Raw genomic sequence first — 27472 nt, forward strand, 5'->3', positions numbered from 1 at the left:
CACTGCAATACAAATGATCAATTTGATAAACATAAAATATGCTCTATAAATTTTCTCCCTAAAAATATTCTAAAACATAATGACAGAATATAAATACTAAATAGGTATACCATTTTGAGCTCACTGATAGTCCAGGAAAAGATAGTTTAATAAAAGTGGAGATAGTGAAGTCTCAGGGAAGAGTTAGGGAAAAAACTGCAGAGGGAACTCTTCTGGAATTAGAGGGACATGGTGGATCTACGTGGAGGACACAGCACCCACACTTGGGAGCCCAGCTGCCGAGAATCTTCTCCTCCACACCAGTACTGGAAACCGAGGTGAGGTGAAACCGCAGTACCCGAGACACTGGTGAAAAAGCAGAAGGAAGAGCCTAGAGGGAATGAGGCTTGAAGTCCTGTGGGAAATATTACACCAGAATAACTAGAGGAGAGAAAACAAAAGGGATGGTACAGACACGATTCTCTCTCTCCACACACCTTACAAAGGTGTGTAAGACAATAGAGCAGGCGCCATTTTGGATGCATATAACAGCTGTGCCAGCTTGGGACTGCCCCTAGCAATCAGCCAAGCAGAAAAACCTGACTCTTGTGGGGAGTAACAACAGGAGACTAAGACCTAGTTAAAGTGTGGAGCTTATGAACTGGTACTATGAAAAAAAAAATATTGAGGGTGTGTGGGAGAACTCACAGTGTGGCTGAGACGTGAGTAGTCTCAGTGTGAGATGCCACAAACTCAGCAGCCTTGGCTACCCATGAGAGACATTGCAGGAGAATCTGAGCTTACACTGAGGACTGCACAGATCATTTGTGTGGTCCTTGGGGCAGGGCAGACGAATATTATACCCACAGGGGCTGATAGCCACTGAGGCAAAGAGCTCAGCTGATTGAAATTAATTCCCTCCTGAATTAAAAAAAAAAAGAGGGAGAGAAGATTTATCACGACAAAACTGGGTGTTTCACCTTTGGCACACCCTTAACCCTGAAGAACTGAACAGAGCTCTCTGGCCACACCCACCTAAAGCCTCTAGAGATTCAACAAAAGCAGACAGCCCACTTAATCTAGAGTCATAGTATAACGAGAAAAGCCACCTCAGAAAAAAAAAAAAAAAACAGAGAATATCTCCACAATGCCAAACAACAAATTAAAAAAAAAAAACAAAAAAACGAGGAAACAAGTACAAGGAAGACATCATGATGCTCCTAAATGTACATGACACTCCAATACAAGATTATGAAGATGATGAGACAGAAGAAATGTAAGATATGGATTTCAAAACAATTATGATAAGAACATTTAGAAGTTATCAAAAATAAATGCATGAACTACAGAAATCCATACAGGACAGGATAGAAAATCTCTCTGATGAAAATGAAATCTTAAGGAGGAATAAAAATGAAAGGAGGAATTTAGTAGAATATGAAATTGAGATATTGAAGAGAAACCAAAATGAAATGAAGGATTAAAAATGTAAAACACATTTGAGAGCCTTAAGAACAGAATCAGTGAGGCAGATGAGAATATAGGACTTAGAAGACAGAGCACAAGAAAGTATAAAGTCAAACCAAAGAAATGAAGAGGAAATTAGAAATCTATAAAATATTGTTGGGAATCTACAGGATGCTACTTCAAAAACTAACATTTGTGTTGTAGGAGTTCCTGAAGGCATGGAGATAGAGAAAGGATTAGAAGAAGTTTTTAGTGAGATACTAGCAGAAACTTCCCGGGTTTGGAGAAGGAAAGAGACATCCAAGTACAGGAAGCACATATAACCCCTAATAACATGACCAAAAGAAATCCTCACCATGATGCATTGTAATCAAACTCACCACAGTGAAACATAAGGAAGATTCTAAAGTGTGCAAGAGAGAAATGTCAGATTACTCTCAGAGGATCTCCAATCAGACTCACAAGAATTCTCATCAGAAACCCTACAGGCTAGGAGGGAATGATGAGATATAGCCCAAGTACTAAGAGAAAAAAACTATCATCTCAGAATACAAATTCCTTCAAAGCTCTCATTTGTGAATGAAGGTGAAATAAAGACCTTTCATAGCAAAAAGAAATTGAAAGAATTTGTCACCAATTGTCCAGCCCTGCAAAAGATGCTTAAAGATGTGTTACACAAAGAAACACAGAAACATGGCCATCAATATGAAAGAAGGTAAAGGAAGAAAATCTCCCAGTAAAAGATCACAGGAATTTAAAGCATATATTAGAAATATCTTTGGAAAAATGGCAGGGCAAAGTCAGTACTTATCAATAGTCACATTGAATGTAAATGGCCTCAACTCTCCACTTAAAAGACACAAACTGGCTGAATGCATTAAAAAACAAAACCCATCTATTTGCTGCTTAGAAGAAACACATCTTTCCAACAAAGATGCAAGTAGACTGAAAGTGAAAGGTTGGAAAAAAATATTAAGATATTCCATGCCAAGAGAAAAGAAAAAAATTGGGCATAGCCATTTTAATATCAGACAAAATAAACTTTAATACAAAAACTGTGAAGAGAGACAAAGAGGGGCACTATATAATGATTAAGGGATCAATTCAATAGGAAGATGTAACTATTATAAGCATATATGCGCCTAACTACAGGGCACCAGTTTATTTAAAAGATATGTTAAGAGACTTAAAGGGAGACTTAGAATCCAATACAATAGTATTGGGGGACTTCAATACTCCACTTTCAGCAACAGAGAGATCTACCAGACAGAAGATCAACAAGGAAACAGCAGATTTAATCAACACTGTAGACCAAATGGATCCAACAGATATCTACAGAACTTTTCATCCTACACTTGAATTATACACAATCTTCTCAGCAGTACATGGAACCTACTCTAGGATTGACCACATACTAGGCCATAAAGCAAGTCTCAGCAAATTCAAAAGAATTAGAATCATACCATGCATCTTTTCAGACTACAGTGGAAGGAAGCTGGAAATTAGCAATTCAGGTATCCATAGAGCATATGTAAATACATAGAGACTGAACAAAATGCTCCTGAATGAACACTGGGTCATAGAAGAAATCAAAAACTTTCTGGAAGTAAATGAGGATAACAACACAACATATCAAAACTTATGAAATGCAAAAAAAGTAGTAAGAGGAAAGTTTATAGCAATAGCTGCCCACAACAAGAAATTGGAAAGGCACCAAATAAATGAGCTATCAATGCATCTCAAGGATCTAGAAAAACTGCAGCAAACCAGACCCAAACTAGTAGGAGGAGAGAAATAATTAAAATTAGAGAAGAAATCAACAGAATTGAATAAAAAAAATTACAAAAGATCAGCCAAATGAAGAGCTGTGGTTTTTTTGAAAAAATAAATAAATAAATAAATAAACAAAATTGACACCCCATTGGCCCAACTAACCAAAAAAAGAAAAGTCCCAAAATAATAAAATCAGAGATGAAAAAGGGGATGTAACAACAGACACCACAGAAATAAAAAGTCATCAGAAATTACTACAAAGAGTTGTATGGCAGCAAATTGGGAAATCTATCAGAAATGGATAGATTCCTGGACACATACAACCTACCTAAACTGATCCATTAAGACATAGAATACCTAAACAGACCCATAACTGAGAAAAAATTGAAGCCTTAATGAAGGCATCCAAAAAAAAGAAAAGCCCAGGACCGGATGGATTCACTGCTGAATTCTACCTGACATTTAAAAAAGAACTAACTCCAATTCTTCTCAAACTATTCAGAACAATTGAAAAAGAGGGAATCCTTCTAATTCTTTTTACGAAGCCAGCATTACCTTAATTCCTAAGCCGGAAAAAAATGCAGCACTGAAAGATAATTACAGACCAATTTCCCTGATGAACATAGATGCAAAAAACCTCAATAAAATCCTGGCCAATAGAATGTAACAACACATCAGAAATATCATCCACCAAGACCAAGTGGGATTTATCCCTGGTATGCAGGGATGGTTCAACATTTGCAAATCAATCAATGTGATACACCACATTAACAAATTGCAGAAGAAAAACCATATGATTATCTCAATAGATTCAGAGAAAGCATTTCATAAAATACAACACCCTTTCATGATGAAAACTGTAAGCAAATTGGGTATAAAAGGAACATTCCTCAATACAATCAAAGCAATTTTGAAAATGCCATGGCCAGCATCCTATTGAATGGGGAAAAGTTGGAAGCATTTTCACTGAGATCTGGTACCACACAGGGATGCCCACTCTCACCATTCCTATTCAATATACTACTGGAAGTTTTAGCCACTGTCATTAGGCAAGAAAAAGAAGTTAAAGGGATAGAAATTGGGAAGGAAGATCTCAAACTATCCCTCTTTGCAGATAAAATGATTCTTTATTTAGGGGATCCAAAGAACTCTACTAAGAGACTATTGGAACTCATAGAAGAGTTTGGCAAAGCAGCAGGATATAAAATCAATGCACAAAACGCAACAGCCTTTGTATACACAGGCAATGCCATGGCTGATAAAGAACTGCTAAAAGCAATCCCATTCACAATAGCTCCAAAATAATCAAATACCTTGGAATAAACTTAACTAAGCTTGCCAAAAATCTCTACGATGAGAATTACAAAATCTTAAAGAAAGAAATAGAAGAGGATACCAAAAATGGAAAAATCTTCCATGCTCATGGATTGGAAGAATCGATATCATCAAAATGTCCATTCTCTCAAAAGCAATTTATAGATTCAATGTGATACCAATCAAAATACCAAAGACATTCTTCTCAGATCTGGAAAAAATTATGCTGAAATTCATATGGAGATGCAGGAGACCTCAAATAGCTAAAGCAATCTTGTACAACAAAAACAAAGCTGGAGGCATCACAATACCAGATTTCAAACATACTACAGGGCATTTATAATCAAAAGAGCATTTACTGTAGTTCAATTCACATTAGCTAAGACATGGAATTAACCAAAATGCCCATCAGCAGTAGACTGGATAAAGAAATTATGTGATATGTACTCTATAGAATATTATACAGTAGTAAAAATGATGAAATCTGGTCATTTTCAACAAAATGGAGGAATCTGGAAAACATTGTGCTGAGTGAAATAAGCCAGTCCCAAAGGGACAAATATCATATGTTTTCCCTGATATGTGACAACTTACTGAGTACCTAAAAGGAGACCTGTTGAAGTGAAATGGACACTAAGAAACAATGATTTGATCAATCCTTGTCCTGACTGTCAAGGAACAACTTACTATTTTATTCCTTTTAGTATTTTTTTTTTTTTTGGTTCTACTTAATACCTTTGGTTGAACTCTTTAATTAACACAAAATTATTCTTAGGTGTTTAAATTTAACTGAAAAGTGATCCCTGTTAACTATAAGAGTGGGAATAAGAGAGGGAAGATATGTACAGTTTGGCACATGCTTAATCAGACTTCCCCCTAATGGTAGAGTTAGAAATGTGCCAGGGGATTCCAATTCAATCCCATCAAGGTGGCATGTAACAGTGCCATCTCACTTGTCAAAGTGATCAGTTTCAGTTCACAATTGGTCATAATAATAAGGTTAAGAATCAAAGTGATCACATAAACAAGACTAGCGTCTGCTAACACTAATTGATAGAATTAAAAAGGAGAGAAAAATCCAATATGGGAAGTGGGAGACACAGCAGACTCATACAATAGCAGATGTCCTAAACAGCACTCTGGCCTCAGAATCAGCCCTTAAGGCATTCGGATCTGGCTAAAAAGCCCATGAGAGTACTTCAGGCATAAAAACCAGAACACTTTGGAAAAAAAGACCTAAATGAAAGATCTCTGTGAGTGAGATCCCAGTATAAAGAATGGGCTATCAAAGAAGGATGTACCTTTCTATGAAGGGAGAAGAGAACTTCCACTTTGACTATAGCCTTTTCTAAATGAGATCAGAGTTGGTGAACTCAAGAGGCTTCCATAGCCTTGGCAGCTCATGACAAGAGCCTCAGGTGGTTACTGAAGTCATAAATAAGAATGTCAATTGTTAAATCAACAACAGGAGTCACTGTGCACTTACTCCCCATGTAGAATCTCTGTCCTTAATAGTTGTACTATGTGAATTAATGGTATAACAAGTACTCAAACATTACTTTATACTTTGTGTTTCTGTGTGGGTGCAAACTATTGAAATCTTTACTTATTAAAGAGTTGACCTTCTGTGTACAAAGATAATTGAAGATGAATCTTGATGTGAATGTGATGGGATAGGAGTGGGATATGGGTTGGTTACGGGTGGGAAGGAGGTTATCGAGGGGAAAAGCCACTATAATCCAAAAGTTGTTCTTTGGAAATTTATATTTATTAAATAAAAGTTAAAAAATTGGTATACCATTTTATAACTCATCCTTTTATTTGTTCAGTTCCTTGCTTTTTTCTCAATAAATCTGTATATTTAGCCATTTTCTGATAGGTCTTCAAAACATCAGTTTTTAAACCTATTTTTAAATTTGAGAGAATTTCAAAACTAAAGGTTTAATTTAGGCATTTGGAATGAAAATTTAGAGCTATATAAAAAGTTTCAGTGCCTCATAATCTATGAATCAGCTTTGCATTACTACAATGTAATAACTGAAGCAACTAACTCATAAAGAGTAAAGATTTATCTAGCTCACTGTTTTAGAGGTTCATGTCAGAGACTGAGTTGCTCCATTGGTTTGGTTTTTACATTGCTGCGAACACATGTAGGAATTAGCAGTTACATCTCAGACAAAGAGACAGTGGGTAAATCCAAAATCAAGTTTGATAACAATCTTTTTGTGAGAGTTACCAGAGATTCTCATGAGAACTCCTTACTGAAGGTATACCCCCCATGATGTAAGAACCTTCCAGTAGCCACACCTCCTGACATGTCTACCATCTCCCTATAGAGCTATCTCAGGGTCTAAGTCTCTAACACATGGTCCTTTGAAGGACATTGAGCATCCTAGCCATAGGAGATTTATATTTTTTTTTACTCACACAGCAACTTCTGAAAGGCTCCAATATGTCTACTCTTACATTCTAATTTAAAATGGCAGCAAAAGTAACATCACAGCAGAATATTCTTTCTGAGGTTTTTCTTCACCATCAGCTTTATAATTTTTGGCACAGTTTCTATTCCAATTAGCAGAATACTTTGACATATATTTAGGATTTTCATGTACATTTAATTTATTAAAATATTTTTCATACCATGATGCTGGAATTATCATGTTTTCTCTTTATATTATCTCTACAAAGCAATTTTATCAGTGATGAACTTTTTAATTATGATAGAAACATATTTACAGCAATGTTGGACATTTACCTTAACTGAAATGAAATTCCAAGATATTTACGTGATTTAACTGATTGGATGATAAAACTAATGATCTGAAGAATTAAAAGGATTTCTTATTTGGAGTATCTAATGACACTAATGCAAAATGTATATCATCTAAATGTTTATATTCTTTTTCTGCTAATGAATGCATCACATTAATAGCAACTGCTTCATAATTTTGCACATGCATAAGCAAATGGGCAAGATTAATTTAAAAACTATCATTTGATCTAAATGAAAGTTCTCCTTCATAGAGTATTATTAAATATGAACTCTTCCGCTGTACTTAATTCTCGCTTAAAGAGATTATCTCAAAATATTTACTAACTTTTCCATTCAATGCTTCAGGAAACTGTGTGTGTCTTTGATAAAATCATGCCTGCCCACATGCCTACTATTCCACTCCCCAGAACTTAGTGTAGCGTTTTTTTTTTTTTTTCTTCTTTTTTTCTTTTTTCTTTTTTACAGAACATAGGTTAATGGAAATAGGATATATTTTAGTTTTCAATCATATAACACATGACAAAACATTTGAAGTCTGTAACTCAGTTACAGTTGAAGATAGGATTTCTCAGCCTTCATAATTCAAAATGATGACCCATCTTTCATTGCATACCCACGCTAGAGTGCAGCAGTTTTGCTCATTTCCTGGAGTTGACATGAGCCACAGCACAACTGGCTGGTGCACCAAATACCTAGAAGGTGTAGAAACTTTGAACACTCTATTGAAGGCTGGAAGGTTTTAGCTTTCCCTGCTTTTTTTAGGTTAAAGAGCATTATATCAGACATTTTTGAATAGGAGGAATTTGTTATGCTAAAATAAGGGGATAAAACAAGAAAGGAGAACCCAGTTACCACTTGTAGGCTTTCCTATTTAACTTTTTCTTTAAATTGAGGTCTCTTAACGTGCATGCAATGCATTGTTCATGCCATTAGACATGTGGATATACAAAATAGAGACTCTCCAAGGAGAACTTGGAAGTAAATGGTTAACATTCAGGTCCCAGATCTATATTTTCTCTTAAGTATGAGAAGATATGGCTATGAGAGAATGTGTTGACCCCATCAAATCTCCTTGTAAAGATGGTAACATAGTCCGACTGAAAAAAAAAAAATAATGGTTTTTGCTGGAGAGTCTTTATCTTTGGAATGCTTTTAGCAGGATGTGCCTCATCTATCTAGAATTACTTATGGTAAACAAACTGGAAACTATGGATTTATGAGGTATGACTCACTGAGAAATGTCAAAGAAGATATGTAATTATGTAAGCATGAATGGAGAGGTTTTTGACCAAAATGGCAACTTCTGTGTAACTAACCTGCTCTCACTCATTACTTAGAGACAGCACATTTGACCCCAGAGTGCATCCTGTTGCAGCAAGAAGGGACTGGGGAGCAACATTGCAGTCCCTGGATTATTTCCACTGTGACACTGACTTGCAGCTGCTTGTATCCTTGAAATTCTTAGTAAATATTTCTGCAAGGTAAAATCTCAGATGTATGTGAATATCATTGGAAAACACAAACCTTCATGTTATATCATCCTAGAACATTATATTACAACTATTACTAAGATAAATTGCTGATTTTAAATATTTAAAGTGAAAAAATATTAAACAAGGACTAATCTTCACATGCCTTCTATGATGCCATTATTACTTCAACTCAACCACTATTTTCCTAAATCTGTATATATGAATTACATGAAGTTTGTTTACTTCAACTAAAAATACCAAGCTATTGAAACATTGAGCAGTGATTATAAACAATGTATTATAGTCAATAACATAGAAGATTTAAGACATATTTGTTCCATCAGGCCATGAAGACAAGGCTTTACACAAACAAGCAGGGCACAAAGTTTTCAAAGATGATCAGAGAAATCACTTAGCCTCCTCTATTTTGGTTTGAGAGCTGAAGCACATTCTAGCGCTGATGCTGAGAGCTAATATTTACTGAACACTTACTCTACAGCTAGGACTCTGCTATGTGTTTTATGTAGATTATTCATTGGATGAATGTCACCACCTTCTGAAGTAGTTATTATTATTCCCATCATATATGTAAGGAAATTGAGAGAAGAGCAGTTTGTGTTAGACTATTAAAAAAAAAAGGATTGGAAATATCAGAATCTACTCAGACCTGTATGGATCAAAAATTCTATGTTCTCTCTCTCATTCCCTCTTGCTAGCTGTCTTCTAACAATCATCATCACCATCATCATCACCTATCACCTATCTACCTCCATCTTCATATCCATCTATCATCTGTATCTCCTGAAGTTTTAGACTCAATGTCATCACATGCAGAGGCCATTGGCCATCTGTTTTTTTCTATGTTCCCTACACAGAGATATTAGTTCCTAGTCATGTTCTTTTACCTATACTGTATTATAATATATGTCATATTATATGTTAATCTGGGAGGAGAATCTTGAAAAATTGCAGACTTTCATCATTGCTTGAAATTATCTTAAAACATATTTTGGTATACTCCCATTTAATTGTTTTTCTAAATATATATATATATATTATATTTATTTTAAAGTCATAAAATCAAGGAGAGAGAGAAAAGAACAGGAGGAGACAAAGAGAGAAGGAGATCTTCTACCCACTGACTAATTTCCCAAAGTGGACCATACTGAAGCCCAGAGATTCCATGTGGGTCTCCCATGTCAGTGACAGGTGCCCAAACACTTAGGCAATCTTCTGTTGCTTCACCAGGCCATTGTCAGGGAGTTGGATCATAAGTGAAGCAGCCACGTCTTGGCCATAACTGCAATATGGGATGCAATATGTCATCATAGGTGGGGGCTTAACCCACTGTACCACAGACTCAGCCCCCATTTAGTTCCTAAATATGTGGTGGCAAATGCTCAACCATTCTCATACTTAAATATTTCAGAATCAGGAAGTTTTCTTCTAATTTGAAGCATATCTAACAAAAAACCTTCAAGTTAAAGTGTCATCTATGGATTTATTCATTTATTTAAAAATATATTTATCATATGCCTCTCACTGTTCTTTGCAACTAGGGATGTATCAGTGGATAAACCAAAGATCCCAGAATGTGTGGGATACTCTACTTTTTACTCAATTAGTCTATGATGAATATACGTAAACTCTTTTGATCATGTGTATCTTCAGACTTTAAAAGATTAGATTTATATACACTTTTAATCTTTTCCTTATGTTAAATGTTTCTGTTAATGGAATATATTTTGGAACATATTAAATCTTACTATTATTCTCCTCTGAAGATGACTTTCACTCAGAGTAGCATGAAAGGTATGTATATATATATATATGTAAAAATGGGGGTGGGTGTTGGCCTGTGTTGTTAAGATGCCACTCGGAGCACAAGCATTGAATGTGAAGCACAGCTCTGCTTCTAATCCAGCTTCCTGGTGATGAACACACTGGAAAGGCAGAAAATGATGGCTCAAGTACTTGTGCCTCTGCCCCCAATGTGGGAGAAATGGATTGAATTTGTAGCTCCTGGTTTCCTCCTGGCCCAGCCCACACCGTGTAGGCATTTGGAGAGTGAATCAGATATTAGAATATCTCTCTCTCCTCTCCTCTTCCCTACCCTCCCTTCTCCCTTCCTCTCCTCTGCTCTCCCATACCCCCTCTTTTCCTCTCCTCTCCCCTCACTCTCCCCTCCCCTCCTCTTCTCTCCTTTCCCCCTGCTCGCCTCTCCCCCCCTCCTTTCCTCTCCCTCCTCTCCCCTTTCCACTATCCCTTTCCTCCCTCACCTCACCCCTTCTCTCCTCTCCTCTCTCCTTTTCTCTCCTCTCCTCTCCCCTCCCACCTCTCCTCCCTCTCTTCTCCTCTCACCTCCTATCCTCTCTCCTCCTCTTCCCTCCTCTCTCTTCCCCTCTACTTTCCTCTCCTCTTCTCTCCACTTTCTCTCCTCCCCTGCTTTCTTTCCTCCTCTCCTCTCCTGTCTTTCTCTATGTGTATCTCTCTGCCTTTAAAATAAATGAAAATAAATAAAATTTTAAAATGTCAAAGTTAAACGGAACATTGCTCTGCTTAATCCAGAAAATCTGTTAACAAAATGAACTGCTTGGCTTTCAGATGCATTCTTATACAAATAAACCCTTGTTTTCAAGGACTCATGATTTTGGAGATTTAATGGATCACATAAATTCCCTAACTGGAACATGTTTTTATCTATTTATTTGATATGTTTCTTTATTTGTTTAATATACTCTTTACTGGGTAGTTATTCAAAAATCATCGTATTTCCCCCTACCCTCTGTCCAGTGGCTTTCCCCCAGGGTTATTATGCTAATCTATGTAGAAGTCTTATCCAAGTCTCATGTGATTCTTTTCAATTTCCTATATTTGAATGTGTATATGCAACTGAAGGGGGGATAATGAACAATTAAGATCTATATACTAAGCCAAGATTGCCCTATCATTGGCTCACATGGAATAGCCTCCATACTTGGTGAAAGTGAGCCAGCATTTTGAGGAATATGTCTTTAACATCCATTGTGTCAGGAACATTTCTGTCAGTGACCTCATTCTTCAGTTAAGTCATTACTCATTTCAAGATTAACCTCAGACCTTCAAAAGGGCATGGACTCAAATGTCAGATATGTGTGTGCATCACACCCACACATAATGAAATTCATTTTAGGATTAGAATTACAATTTGTGCTTCTGGCCAGAAAATACAAGAACATATTTGAGTAAAGCTTTAAAAGAAGGAGGTGATCACAACACTCCAAAAATATGGATAAAAGGGGATTACAAAGATTTAACTTCATCTCTTTGTTTTTTGGAATTATTGATTCCCCCACAAAGGCTCTGAGGCTAAACTGTGTAAATAGAGTCCTCTGTTCTAGCTAGAGCTTCAAAGACTGATGTAAGGTGAACTTCATTAACAGTGCTGTCAACTTTCTTTCCAGAATCATCATAGGAATATACAGTGCTAAGAAAATGCAGACCAATGTTGCTTAGCCAGATTCTAGCAGTATGCAATTTCAACCTGGAAACCTGACCACCATCACAAAGAATCAATGCTACAAAGTACAATAATAGTAACATATACAAATCTGGAAAGTGTAAGTATTATTTAAAAAAAAACAGTATAGAAATGGTTTTAAAATTTATTGATTCCTGTTTATGGCATCAGTAAGTGTCAAATTGTTAAATCAACAACAGGAGTCACTGTGTACTTATGTCTCATGTGGGATCTGTCCTTAATGTGTTGTCCAATGTGAAGTGATGCTATAACTAGTACTAAAACAGTATTTTTACACTTTGTGTTTCTCTGTGGGTACAAACGGATGAAATTTTAGTATATACTGAATCGATCTTCTGTATATAAAGATAATCAAAAATGAAAAAAAACCCTGGTGTTAAATTGGAAATTGCATAGAAAATTAATTAATTTTTAAAAAAATATCATGTACGATCTCTGTCTTTAATGTGCTGTACACTGTTATTTAATGCTATAACTAGTACTCCAACAGTATTTTTCACTTTGTGTTGCTATGTGGGGGCAAACTGTTGAAATCTTTACTTAATATATACTGAACTGATCTTCTGTATATAAAGAGAATTGAAAATGAATCTTGATGTGATTGGAATGGGAGAGGGAGCGGGAAAGGGGAGGGTTGTGGGTGGGAGGGAAGTTTTGGGAGGGGGAAGCCATTGTAACCCATAAACTGTACTTTGGAAATTTATATTCATTAAATAAAAGTTAAAAAAAAATATTGATTCCTATTACTTCCACCATGACTAGTTTTCTTTGGTGATGTGAAAAAGAATCTTTACATAATATTCTTCACTTAAAAAAAAGTCATTTCTTAGTGACTCTTTAGGCATTCTCATGAAACTCTGACAACTGGTCCAGTTGTTCTGAGATGTATCAGGGAAACATCTTCAATTTTGGTTTATTTTAAAAATGACACCTATAGGAACTTTGTCAGTTCACTTTCCATCGTGACAGCAAAATATAAAAACCACAATTGCCTCACTTAATACTTAGTAAACCATAATAATTTAGTCTTTTTTTCCAGCTTTTTAGAATTTAGCACTAATTAAATCTGAGATCATACATAGGACTCTGTTCTATGTATGGTGATTCAGCATTTAGCTTTAAATTAATTGCTTACATATGTGCCTTTTGTAGTAAGAAAAAAATATTAAGAGTGAGAGGCTCAAGTTACTCATTGATTGTTGGTTTCAGAGAAACTCAACATAGATATTTGAAGAAGTTCCCTATCACATTTGTATTGATTTCCAATTGCTGTAAGAAAATTAACACACATTTAGTAGCCTAAGTCAACACCCACCTATATTTTGTTCTAGTTTACATAGATCAGAAGTCTGGGAACAGTCCCTCTGGGTCCTCTGCTCAGTGTCTCACATGCTATTACCAAACTATCAGAGAGAGGGCATTGTCTCCCACAGACTCAACTAGAGTGGAAACTTTTACCAAGCTTATCCAGGTCGTTGGCGAAATTCATTTCTCTATTAAATTCATGTGGCTGCTGTTTCAAAAACAAAAAGAAATGTATTACCTCATTATTCAGGAGACTGGAAGTCTGAAGTGAAAGTGTCCACAAGGTCACTCTCTCCCAAGTCTCTAAGGAAGGATGCTGTCTTGACTTTCTCCGATTCTCTTGGCTTTCTTGTCAGCTTCCCTTTGATTTCTTGACCCATGGTCATAGGACTCCAATCTCTGCTGCCAACTTCATGCTCATTCCCAGCTTTCTCGTCTTCTCAGGACATCACATCTTTTTTTTTTTTCTCAGTTTCTGCTGGAAGCTGCCCTCAAGTCCTAGAGGTCACCCATGGCTACATTCTGTGTGGACTTTCTCAATATATTTGCTTAATGTATCAAACAAGCCAGGTGAATCTACTACATCACTAAAGGCCCCATTCCTCTTTCAAGATATTTAAGGCGAACTCAAAATTGACTGAAATGGGATATTAATTACATCCGGAAAATCCTTTTACTTTTGCCATATTCTGTTGATTAGAAACAAGTCACAGTTTCTACCCACCTTCCAGGGGAGGAGATTATATAATACTAAACACCACGGATGTGGGAAACGTAGTGGTCACCTAGGGTCTATCTGTTGTCCACCCCCTGGAAATCTCCATGTTTTATACAATTTTATTTTCAAGAGGCAACTTATACTGCTTTTGTTATATACTTGCCTACTTTTTTCTTTACATTTCATAGGTTCTCAGGTGATAATCTGGATGGTGGAACATACTTTTAGTAGGCTAATGGGAACATGAGGAGGAACCAACAATTACTTAATATAGTTCTAATTCTCACCTAATGTAAAGTTCAGCAATTCATGGCTACCTACTAGATAATCTTTCAAGGTTTTTGCTTTTTACTTGACTATATCCAATAACTGGAAGCTCACAATTGAATGTGATGCTCTATTTTCTTTGTAGACAGCAAGAGTGGTTTTAAAAGCTTTCCCTAAGTAAACTAAGTTAACCAATTTTAATTGGCTGAATACAATTTCCCTCAAATTCATGTCTACCTGGAACCCCAGAATGTGATATTATTTGGAAATAGAATCTTTGCAAATCTAACTAGTTAAATTAAGATCATCCCAGATTAGGATGGGCCCTCAACCCAATGTGTGGTGCTTTTATAAGAAGGTCATGTGAAGACACACAGAGAGGTGAATGGCATAACCACAGAGCCAGAGGTTACAGAGATGAAGCTTCCAGCCAATGAATGCCAAGGATTGCAGGCAACTATCAAAAGCTAGGAAGAGGCAAGGAATCCGTCTTCCCTAGAGCCTTTAGAGGGAACATGGCCCTGCTGCCACCCTGATCTTAGACTTCCAGAATCTGGAACAGAAAATGAATGTATTTGTGTTGTTGCCTGTTTCTATGTATTATTTTAAATTATTTGAAAGGGAGAGAGGGAGGGAGGGGGAGTGAGGGGGAGAGGGGAAGGGAGGGGGAGAGGGAGAGGGAGGGGGAGAGGGAGAGGGAGGGGGAGAGAGAGAGAGAGAGAGAGAGAGAGAGAGAGAGAGAGAATCTCCCATCCTTTGATTTACTCCCCAAATGCATACAACATCCAGGGCTGGACCAGGCCAATGCCAGGAACTTGGAATTCAATCTGGGTTTCCTACATAGGTGACAAGAATCCACACACTTGAACTATCACCTGCTGCCTCCAAGAGTATACTTTAGAGACTAGACTCTCCCTGATAGAAGAGGCAGGCAGCATTGTAAACGCTTGGCCAAATTCCCATCCCGTTTTTGTTGCTTTAAGTCACCTAGTTAGTGGTGATTTATTATGGCAGTCTAGGAAATATATGCAAACATACGAACAGCTTCTTCATCTTTTACTCTGAAATATTACATTATAAGTTTATTACCTATTACTTATGACAGCAGTTCAACACTGACATTAATCTTTTCATCTGTCCTTCTCCAAGCTAAAATTAACAGTTCCTTCAAAAAATTTGATGTAGCACAGTTACATCCTGGTTTCTGTACCTCAAAGATTTGTAGTTTGTCAACTCCTTATGAAAACATCAGACAAGATTGAACATATTCCATAAGTGAAATTTCCGAAGTAAAATATTTGAATTTAATCTCTCAATGTAACAATTCTTCTATTATTTTTATTTAACATTGTGTGAAGCTTTTAAATAGTGCCATTATAGTGTTTAAATATATGAAACTTATAATCTACATTTTAAAAATTCTTTTCCTCTTAATTTTACCATTTCTGGTCACATCCAGCATGTGCTTGCACAAGGGATTTATTGCACCAATGTACAGATTAAAATGTCTTCCCGTTAAATTGATTTCAGTTTGAAGCTGTACTTTGAACTGTAGTGATTGTTTTCTAATTTGGATTTTGAGTGCCAATGTATAAGATCTCTCCTCTAATTCTGTCCTGCTTGAGAATTTGATTAGTATGCCATTTGTAAGTATTTTCATCTAAGTTTCTGGAAGAAATGCCAAGCAGGTTAGGATAAAGTAATAAAAGTAAAATCAGGGGCTGGTGCTGTGGCTTAGTGGGTAAAGCTGCTGCCTGCACTGCTGACATCCAATATGGGCACCAGTTCAAGGGCGGCTGCTCCACTTCCCAGCCAGCTCTCTGCTATGGCCTGGGAAAGCAGTAGAAGATGGCCCAAGTCCGTGGGCTTCTGCAGCTGTATGGGAAACCCAGAAGAAGCCCCAGGCTCCTGGCTTCAGATCAGTGCAGCTCTAGCCATTGTGGCCATCTGGGGAGTGAAGCAGTGGACCAAAGATTCTCTCTCATTGTTTCTCTCTCTCTCTCCCTCTCCCTCTCCCTCTCCCTCTCCCTCTTTCTCTCTTGCTTTGCCTCTCTGTAACTCTGCCTTTCAAATAAATGGATAAATCTTTAAAAAAAAAAGTATATTCAAAGATAGTGTTCAGTGGCATGACAATATAGTATTTCCTCTAAGTAAACATCAGTCAATGATAACCTATAGGAGATCCTATGAACAGAGAGGAGTCCATAGAATAATACTAATATCAGCCAATGTTTTATGACACAAAAAGATCATAAACTTTCTATTGTGGCTTCTTTGTACCAATCTGTCACTAAAATCACAAAGAAAACAAAATTCATCATTTTGGCATCATTAATTTGTGAACAAATTTTATTTTTTAAAGATTTATAAATGAGATTTTAGATATCATAGGATGATTTTTTTTCCTCGGGAATTCAGATTATTTTATAAGGTTATGGTTTTCTGAAATGAATCTTTTGTCTTTTCTGTAAAATTTGCCCTGTCTTAAAATTCTTGACTTATCAGCTCTTTTAATTTTTTAAACAAAATACTATGGGGCACACTTTTGGCACAGTAGTTAGTAATGCTGCTTGGGGTGCCCACATCTCAGAGTCCCTAGGTTCAACTTCCAATTCTGCTATGCAACCCAATTCCCTGCTAATGTGCACCCTTGGAGGTAGCAAGGTCCCTGTCATCCAAGTAGAAGATCTGGAGGGTATCTGGGAATCCTGGCTTCTGCCTGTCCCAGCCCTGGGAATTATGAGCATCTTGGGGCAAAAGGAAGATCTCCATATCTCTTTTTCTGTCTCTCTGCATCTCAAAGGAAAAAAAATACACTACATAAAATTAGTATTTTTTGCATGTCCTAGCTGTCCTGGCATTCCACTTATCAGTTTCTGGTATTCTAAGTTTTCCATTTGTAGGACTAATGCCCTTAAAGGAAAAGGCTAAAGTACATTAACATATCTCCATCTCCCTTGATCTGGAATCTCATTCTATCCTTGTTCTTATTTCTGTAAACAAAGCAGACAGTATCCTTCCTTTAATGGCTTCAAAGATAGTAGGTCCTTAAAGATCACTTATAACCCTGTCTTTATCACACTTACATTGACAGCATTGGCATCAGTCTCTTGTGTTAAGACTTTCTGTTTTCAGCCGTTTCCTGAGAAATTTAAATTTTACATTATCTTTGTGAACTCTGTGAGATGATTTCCCCAACTGTGCTGTGTGGAGCATTAGTGTATGGACATGAATCAAATACAAATTAAGGTTAAATTTACGCATATATTAGGAAGTATTCAGTCTATGTCTTTCAACTTGATATCTCATTGCATATCAGTTAATATGTTAATAGAAATGATAAATCTTTCAGCAAAGGAACCTCTTTAAATTTGTTGCCAGCGCCGCGGCTCAATAGGCTAATCCTCCGCCTAGCGGCATCAGCACACCAGGTTCTAGTCCAGGTCGGGGCACCGGATTCTGTGCCAGTTGCCCCTCTTCCAGTCCAGCTCTCTGCTGTGGCCCGGGAGTGCAGTAGAGGATGGCCCAAGTCCTTGGGCCCTGCACCCCATAGGAGACCAGGATAAGCACCTGGCTCCTTCCATCGGATCAGCATGGTGCGCCGGCCGCAGCGGCCATTGGAGGGTGAACCAACGGTAAAAGGAAGACCTTTCTCTCTGTCTCTCTCTCTCTCACTGTCCACTCTGCCTGTCAAAAAAAATTAAATTTGTGCAATATAGAATTTCAAGATTTACTTGGGCACAAAATATTTTCTTTTCCCTTGAACACTTCTTAACATACATTCAGAGGAATATACTTGAGAAAACATTGAGTTAAGCCATTAACTCACAGGACCCTGGTATGAATCGCTTTACTGAATGACACAGAATGATTCCCCATCAAAAAAAATTTCTACTCAACTGTGGGGAATGCAATCGGCACACTGCTTCTAGCTGCCAGTTTTAGGAGCAGCTGTGTGAGGGTTCTCCCACCTTGGGGAGATAGCACATGGTGATTATCAGGGTAGGGGGCCTAAGGATCTAGCCATGTACGCCTGGTCTAGCATAGTTCTGTGGAGTAGTATTTACTCCTTAGTTTCTTCCTGGATAAGCAAAGGCTTTTACAGGCCTTCATTGCAATTTGACGTTTTACTCTTAGGTGCCAATCCACAACTTGTACCCCAAACCCCATATCAGCGTCTGCTTCTTGCCACCTGTGATGGTGTGCAAGGAGAATCAACTTTTTAACATGTTTGAGTTCATTTTGTTTGGCAATTTGGAAGTAGGCTTTAGTGAGAGGTGGGAGGGGAAGGTAAGGCCCAGGGTAGAAGCCCCATTAGAATGGAACAGCCTGGAGAAGTGTACTCTCATGTGTACTCGACACATGGGCAGGGAGACCATAAACTACAGATGTGTCAAGGGAGGAACAGTAAAGGAAAGAAAAAGAATGACTCCAAAGACAAATATAGCTGCAATTTACGTTATTTTGGTTGGCCTAATGATATGTCTACACATGTCATGTTTCTCTGGTCTCAGAGCCAAAGATAAAGACAACCTTAATTTTAAACAAGACTATAAATTAAGGTCTGGGCAAAATTGCCAGTCCATTTCATTATCTTGCCTAATTTCAAACCTCTGTTGAAACCTCTGTTAGCTTCAGGAAGTGGTGATGCTGATTCAGTAGAAATATTTTTGGGATGAGATTTACATGAAGGCAAATAAACGACCCAATTCAAGGAAAATCAAAGTAGCCTTAAGCCAGTTGTTGAGCTAAATTGAATCAATTCACCTGGCTATTTTAGCAAGATCACAACTCCAAGACTTAGTCAAATCCAGCAAGTATTCTGCAAAAAATTATCTGAACAAATGTACACAAATTTATATCTGAAACAGGTATAAAATCCTGCTTTTATTTATACATGTTGACTTAGCCATTAAATTCAGTTCTTAAGAGCGTCAAGCTCTTTTAAATATTTTTTTTCCATTTACATCTTACTGGCCAAGGAGAATCTCTGCTTGAATATTCTTGGAAATTTCTCAAAGAGGCATGTACATTTTAAGGTATTTGGGAATGTTACATTTTCAACCAGGTTCTTATCTTGGGAGGAGGTGTTATTTCTTCTTTAGTATATTGTAGTTGGCATGTACTTCAAATGTAGTCTATGTTGTTCACATGTACTCACATGTACTTTGCATGTAGGTGGTATCATTTGTATGAAGATTTCATGCAGATTAGATGTACTTGATACACCCTGTGCATGTAGCTCATATGTAATGACAGTTCACATGTTCATATGAGACTAAAGTCATTCAAATACAGTTCACATTCTTTTGGGTGTCACTCATATCTAGTTCAACTGCTTTTGGAATGTAGTTGATGCTTATAGTTCATGTGAGGCCTTTATGTAGCTCACATGTAGTTGACATGTAGTTGATGCCATTTATACACAATTCACAGTTTGCATGCTGCCATTTACATGCACCTCACTGGCAGTTCATGTGTAATAGACAAAACACTTCACATGTACTTCACATATAATTGACATGTAATTCACATGTAATTGGCATGAATCACATACAGTTTGTATGTAGTTCCCAATGATGGCATATGCTTCATGTGCCATTGGTGTTGTCTGTATGCAGTTGTAGTCGGCATGCAGCTGGTGTCCACATGCACTTCACATGTTGTTTGCATTCACCTCACATATACCCCACGTGTAGTTGGTGCTCCTTGCATGCAAACCACATGCCATCTAAATTCCAAAAACACATGAACTACATAGCAACATACATAGTTCATACAAGCTAGATACAAACTACACACTAAATGCAAGCAACTGCATATTAACCAAAGCAAGAATAGACACATGTGAACATGCAAACAACATGTTAACTACAAGCCAGATAATTGTGAAGTACACACAGATGACAATACTTATGTGCCAACAATTACACACAGACGGCATTAACTGCATGCAGAGTACATGTGAACTACATGATTCCATTTGCTAATTCACTCCCCAGATGGCTGAAATGGTCAGAACTGAGCCAGGCCAAAGCCAGGAGCCTGGAACATCATGCAGGTCTCCTATGTGGGTGGCAGGGCCCAAAGGAATTAGTCTGTATTTTGCTAGTTTTTCAGATGATATCTGGAAGCTGGATCAGAAGCAAAGCAGCCAGGATTCACACCAACATTCCTATTTGTGATGCTGGTATCACAGCTGGTTACTTAATTCATTGAGCCACAAAGTCATGCCCCAATATTTTATTTTTAAGAATTTAACATATTATTTATTTGAAAGGGATAATGACAGAGAGGGATAGAAAAATCTTCCGTCCACTGGTTCACCCTCAAATGATAGCAACAGTTAATACCTATTTTTAAAATTTGAGATTCCATCATAAACATGCCTGTTCACAATCTTTTTTTTCTCCTTTGTAGGGATTCAAGATTGGACTGTTTGTTTCACTGGATATAGGCAAAACGTGATCTAAGGGATTCAAATTAATTCTGGTTCAGTTACTTGGATTCTCTTTTTGAACTGACATTCTTCTGGATTGTAATAATAATCATTGGATTGAGTGTATTTGCACACCAAGACATCTAAAAGTGGCCCACATGGCCAAGTGCTGACATATTGTCTTTGTAAGTTTTATGTAGACCATTTTCTTTAAGTATCTGGCTCTTCTGAACAAAATTATGGGTTCAAGTTATAGATACTTGATAAAAATTTGACTTACAGTTGCTGGGGTGGGACCTGACAATTTGGGGGAGCAAAAGGAGAGAAGTTCCATGGGAGAACCTAGGGACAAACAACTTCAGATTCCAAGACATATGAAGACAGCAGGGGCTTTAATGATCTTTGTGTTAGAGGCACTCCTGAAAACCTTTCCATTGAGGAAAACACCCTGCTGTAGCTCCCCCAAACTGCTGCATCAGTACTTTAATTTAGTTAACTTCTCTCATCTCCTTCCAGACAGCTTCATCATCCTTTGTCTGCCACTGTCCTTAGTCTTTCTATAAAAAAGAGCAGAGCATAGCCCCATGTAACCTCCATGTGAAAGCAACTGTCACACAAATGCCTCCTCAAACCGAAAGGTGGACTGATTCTCTTCAGGATGTTCCAGTAAAAATAAAATCATTACTTAAACTGAAATGGGAACTCTAAGATCTACAAGCTACACAGGAGGCCACGATGAAGTCATTGCCAATATAGGGCCTCTGTTAATATAACTCCCAGTTGAGATTCCAATAATTGCAAAAGCACCTTTTTTTTTTTTTTTTTTTTTTTTTTTCCCCAAGAACATTGCACATGCTTCTGATACAGAACTTCTTTTGTGGAAGCTAGGCCTTGATTTGCCTTCCTTTGAAAATCATGGTGATTTACATCTTCATGTAGATTATGAAAAGCTTTGATATGTTAAATACCAGTAGATTATCCAGCCTTCAGATGACTACAGAAGTTTTTCCAAAATAATTACTCTGAGAGATTTCCAGAGGGATAACTAACATGATATTTATACAGAGGTTTCAGTCAATTCTATCTTAGGAGTGGTCCATTTAAAAATGATAGCATGAAATTTGTCTCTGAATTTAGTTGAAATGAAACCACCTTGTTCCTAAAAGTTATTCAAGTCAGTGTCAACTTACTGTCCTAGGACACTTTATGGATGATGAAATTGTCCTAGGCATTCTTGCAAGCCAAGACAAAGTCAATTTAATTACTAATTCAAACTAATGTACTTGGATTAATGTCCCAGGGCAAATCAAAAGGTCAATATAGACCCTGATGGTTTATGGAATTTTTTTTTTTCTGCTAGTTGAGTACCAGAATTTAGAGAAATGTTTGAGCTCAATGCTTCATATTCGCTTCATCCTGTTGCTTACAATCCTATTGATACTATTCTTAATTAAATAGTATATGAGAAAAATTATACAAATTTGTTTACATATCCTATCAGTCACATTAGAGTGAATGATGGAGTAAAAATTCACCAGAAGCTAAGACATCATATAGAAAAGATGATGTAAAAAGTCGAAGATATATATTATTGTGAGACATGGATCTTTTACCGGTCTTTTATCTTTCTTGTTAGGGTGTGAGTAGTGACAGCAATGTTATTATTGATTATCTTTCCAAGTGTCTTTGTACAATGAGCAGCCTTGGAAAATAAAGATAGTGCTACCCTCTAGGTCAAAGGGCTGGTTTGTTTATAATCTTGAAAGATATTACTAGTCTCCTTCTGCACCAAATGATGACTCACTTACTTCCCCTAATAAAATGTTTGGATTCTCTAAGCATAGTGTACTGCTCCTTTAACATGTGTTACCTTGCCTTTTTTGGGTGACGCAGGAGGACGTGTGGATTGAGGACCTGACATAAGCTGATGCTATTTTTCTACTTCCATTATTTTGTGAAATGAAGTCCTTTGTGTCTGGCACAAGAGTATTATGTCTTCTATAAGCACCCATAAACTAGTGGTAGGATAATTTATTAGTTTTGTCATAGTTGAAAATTTAAAAAAATTCAAAGTTCTTGAGATATACTATATTGTAGATAGCCACATGAGGAATTTTAAAGGACTTATCATCCGATCATTAGTCATCCATGAGAAAAATGGGTATTAAATGGGAAATAGTAATCCCCCCTTCACACAATTGCTAGAGGGGTAAATTATTAGATAGTCAGGCATGGGAGTTACATCAGAAAGTCAATCAGAAAATGAATCTTTCTAGCAAAGGAAAAAAATTCTACATGCTGTGATAACAGTAAGGAAAGGATATGTTTAATACTGTATATGCCAAAAGTTATTATCATACTAGCGAGTAAAGATGGTTGTTAGAATTTTGATAAGTAAATTTCAAGGAGGTAAACTTCTAATAAGGTCATTTTTTTTTTTTTGAGAGGCAGAGTGGACAGTGAGAGAGAGAGAGACAGAGAGAAAGGTCTTCCTTTTGCCGTTGGTTCACCCTCCAATGGCCGCCGCAGCTGGCACGCTGCGGCCGGCGCACCGCGCTGATCCGATGGCAGGAGCCAGGTGCTTCTCCTGGTCTCCCATGGGGTGCAGGGCCCAAGCACTTGGGCCATCCTCCACTGCACTCCCTGGCCACAGCAGAGAGCTGGCCTGGAAGAGGGGCAACCGGGACAGAATCCGGTGCCCCGACCGGGACTAGAACCCGGTGTGCCGACGCTGCAAGGCGGAGGATTAGCCTAGTGAGCCGTGGCACCGGCCTAATAAGGTCATTTTAAAACAATTTGATGATAATTATCTTCAGATAAAAATAAGGGCCCTGAAACAAAGAAGCAGCATTGCATCTCAGAGTATCATGAAATAAGAGGTTGTGTGATACAGTAAAGATTGGTTTTCAGGAACAACCTAGGTAAAGTCAAGTCTTAACTCATGTTTTGACTGAAATAATTTCATTATCATACTTATTAATGGCTATCTATGATAAACAGAGAAAAGGAACTAGAATTAAGAATAATTGAAAAATATATTGAGTTTTATATGTTATTTAGCTTAAGTTAATGCACCATAAAATTTATGTAGTTTTTATACAAGAAGATAGATTCAGTTATTTTCAGTACATTGATTTGTTATCTTCATAAATAATAAAATTAAGGACTCCATTAGGTTATGGTCATGCATAGATATTTCATGACCAAAATTTAGGTGAGCAAATAGTACCTCACATTGACTCATTGCCAGCTTATGGATCAACTCAAATGAATGTTAATGTCAGCCAACTCAAATATGCAGAGTGTGAAAAACGATTATCACTTTCACCAATATCAAGGGTACTGTGCTATGGTTTTCCTGGTCAGGAGAGGCTACCCTGAGGAAGTGGCATTTGACTAAGACCTGCATAGGCATAGGAAGAGGAAATACATTCTGAACATCAACAACTGTCTCTGTATACCTGTTGTGCTGTTTTACTACTTGAAGTGCCCATTAGCTATGATACTTATGACTAGCATGCTGCTTCCCTAAAATTACAGTGTTATAACATTTTCCTAGTATTATCAGGCTAAAAACATTAAAAATATGTTTAAGTTTGTTTTGGAGCCAGATGCTTAAGTTATACTTGCATTTTTCAGTAACTTGTACTATATTTGCTTAAAAATAAATTTGATGCCACTCTTCATATACTTTTCCATATAAAATGTTAGAATTGTAATACAATTCATTAGATACATGGATAGATAGACACAGGTAGATGAGATGGATAGGTATATCGATAGATTTAGTAGATTGCAAAGATAACTGGATCAGCAATGAAAAAGAGATGACTTTCTGCCACTTATCAGGTGCTCAGGTACAAAATGCTGCTTAATTACTTGAAGTACTAATAGCCTCTTTTAATAAATGTACAGGATCATTGTAAATAGATCAAATTATATTATATATGTAAAAGCATATGATTTTTATGTATGAGACGATTATGATTACTGAAAAGGATAGCATTACCTCTTTTTGAACTCAGAATTTATTTAGGGGACAGTCTCCTTATAGTCCCTTGACTTATGGATACTTTTTGGGAATTGATCTTATAAATATTATTTTTACTTGATGTTTCTCTATTATTACATTGTTTTTTAATATTGTAAATACTAGTCTTTTCTATCAATAAGATTTTCCATGTTCTTTAGAAAAAAATCATTTACTGTTTATATGGGTGATCACATATGTTTACCTAATTTCAAATTATTAAATAAAGAATAAATATTACCCAATTGGTTTATTACTTGCAAGACCATTATTATCTGCCCTAATATTCTCTACTTCAAAATTCATTTAATATATGAGCATTTTGTCATATTTCAAGTATTTTAATGCTTTCATAATGGAAATTGAAACAAATTACTCATTGATGTAAAAGCCAAGTCAATTTCCATTTTACACATTTAAAATGAAATACAACTATAGCATCGCTACCATAATTTCTGCTGATTCTAAGCTTCACTGAACTAAGCTTTGTATTATTGCAATCATGCATTATAAAATGATTGCAAGTTAAACATATTGAGTTGAATGACCTCCATTGGTTTTCTTCAGGCTACTCAGTATTGATCACTTGCTTTGCCTGGATATTCAGAAAACTGACAAGATTACAACACTTGCAAAATCCAGAGAATAAGCTTTTGGTGGAAAAAAAAGGAATGGAATTATTTATCTATTATAACAATGAACTATGTCCATAACTAAATAAATTCAATTGGGAAATGTATTTTAAAAGAATACTTTGTTTACAAAAGTAGGGGATATCTTACATAGTTTATTTTGGATAACAAATATTGGGGATGTTCTTATTCTATAGATAAAATGATCTAGTTTCATCCAGTTCTAACATCATCATCATCATCATCATCACAAGTCATCATCAACATTTATATGCTACAACAGAAATAGTAGCAAATATCATGCATGAATAGAAGTTCTATCATTTCTTCCATAGTTAATATGTTTCTTATTTTGTTACAGATCAATATGATCTGCTGTGTAGCAGGGAGTACTTGATATTCGGCAGGTGAAAGAGGGCCTGTGTGACAGAATCCAGTGAATACCTAGAGGAGCATTGTGTGATATATAAAGCAAAATGAGTTTGTTTCAATTAAGAGCAATTACAAATTATTCAAATATTTTGGATGTGGAAACATTGGAGAGATTGCAGAAGTTAATATTTGCTTGATTAGTGAAAATAAAACTGGGTAGGATGCCTGCATGCCACATGAGAATACCTGAGCATGATCCCCAGATCCAGTTCCTGATTCCAACTTTCTGCTGATGTGTATCGGGAGGAAGCAGGTATTGGCTGAAGTAGCTGGGTTCCTGTCACACACATGGGAGACCCATTCTGAGTTCTTGGTTCCCAGAGTTGGGGCAAGCATTTGAGGGAATGGATCAGCAGATGAGAATATTTCTCTCTCTCTCTCTCTCTCTCTCTCTCTCTCTTATAGAACGTGAAGAGTGGCATCAGTATACATATAATAAACTAATTAATATTTGAAGCTGGAATATTTTGGGAGATGATGACTGCATTTCTAATTATATTTTTCTTAGTACAATATTTCAAAATATTTACAGCCTTAGAAAATAGACATAGTATGAATCCAGTTTTCATTTTTTTTATTTTTATGGAGAATATAATCCCCCAGAGATAATCAAGGTAGCTTCATATATTTTGAAGAAATACTACAATATTTTCTCACTTTATCTTATAGTATATTTGAAGTGGAAAACCCAGTAAATGATGAGACATCTGGTGATGATGCTAGTATTTAAGTAGCAGGCTGTGAATTATGCCATATTTTTCATGGGAAATAGAATCTGTTAGACAGGGCTATGGCAGCAAACTACAGTAACATCTTAGTGAGTCTCACCCCTGCATTTTGACCTCTCTCTCAGATGGACACTAGCATCACCTAAAAGATTTGCTGGCTCCAATTCCCAGTCAAAAAGCTCAAATGCTATAACAAGTCCTCCTGATAAGTTCAGGAAGACCAGCAGGACATCTGAAGGGCTGCCTCCTAAAGAAACAATATAGCACATGTTTCTACCTTGTATCCCTACTGACTTGAATGCATAAAATCTTTCCTCTTCTTTCACCTATGCAGAAAAACCTTGTTGGAGCTTGTACCCAGAGGGCCCATCCCTCCCAATCTGGAATCCTGGATGTTAACCTTGTTGGAGCTTGTACCCAAAGGACCCATCCCTCCCAATCTGAATCCCAGATGTTAACCAACCAAATAAACTCTATTCCTATATGGAGCATTTGCCTTCACTTTTCACTCTAAGGATTTCTTCTCAGTTCAAGGAGCACTATATGCACTTCCAACATTCAGACAACATGTGAAACACTGTATTTAGACATCAAAAGAAAGTGGGCTGCATAAAGAATTTGAC

Source organism: Lepus europaeus, chromosome 4 (assembly GCF_033115175.1).
Source record: "Lepus europaeus isolate LE1 chromosome 4, mLepTim1.pri, whole genome shotgun sequence".
Lineage (NCBI taxonomy): Eukaryota > Metazoa > Chordata > Mammalia > Lagomorpha > Leporidae > Lepus > Lepus europaeus.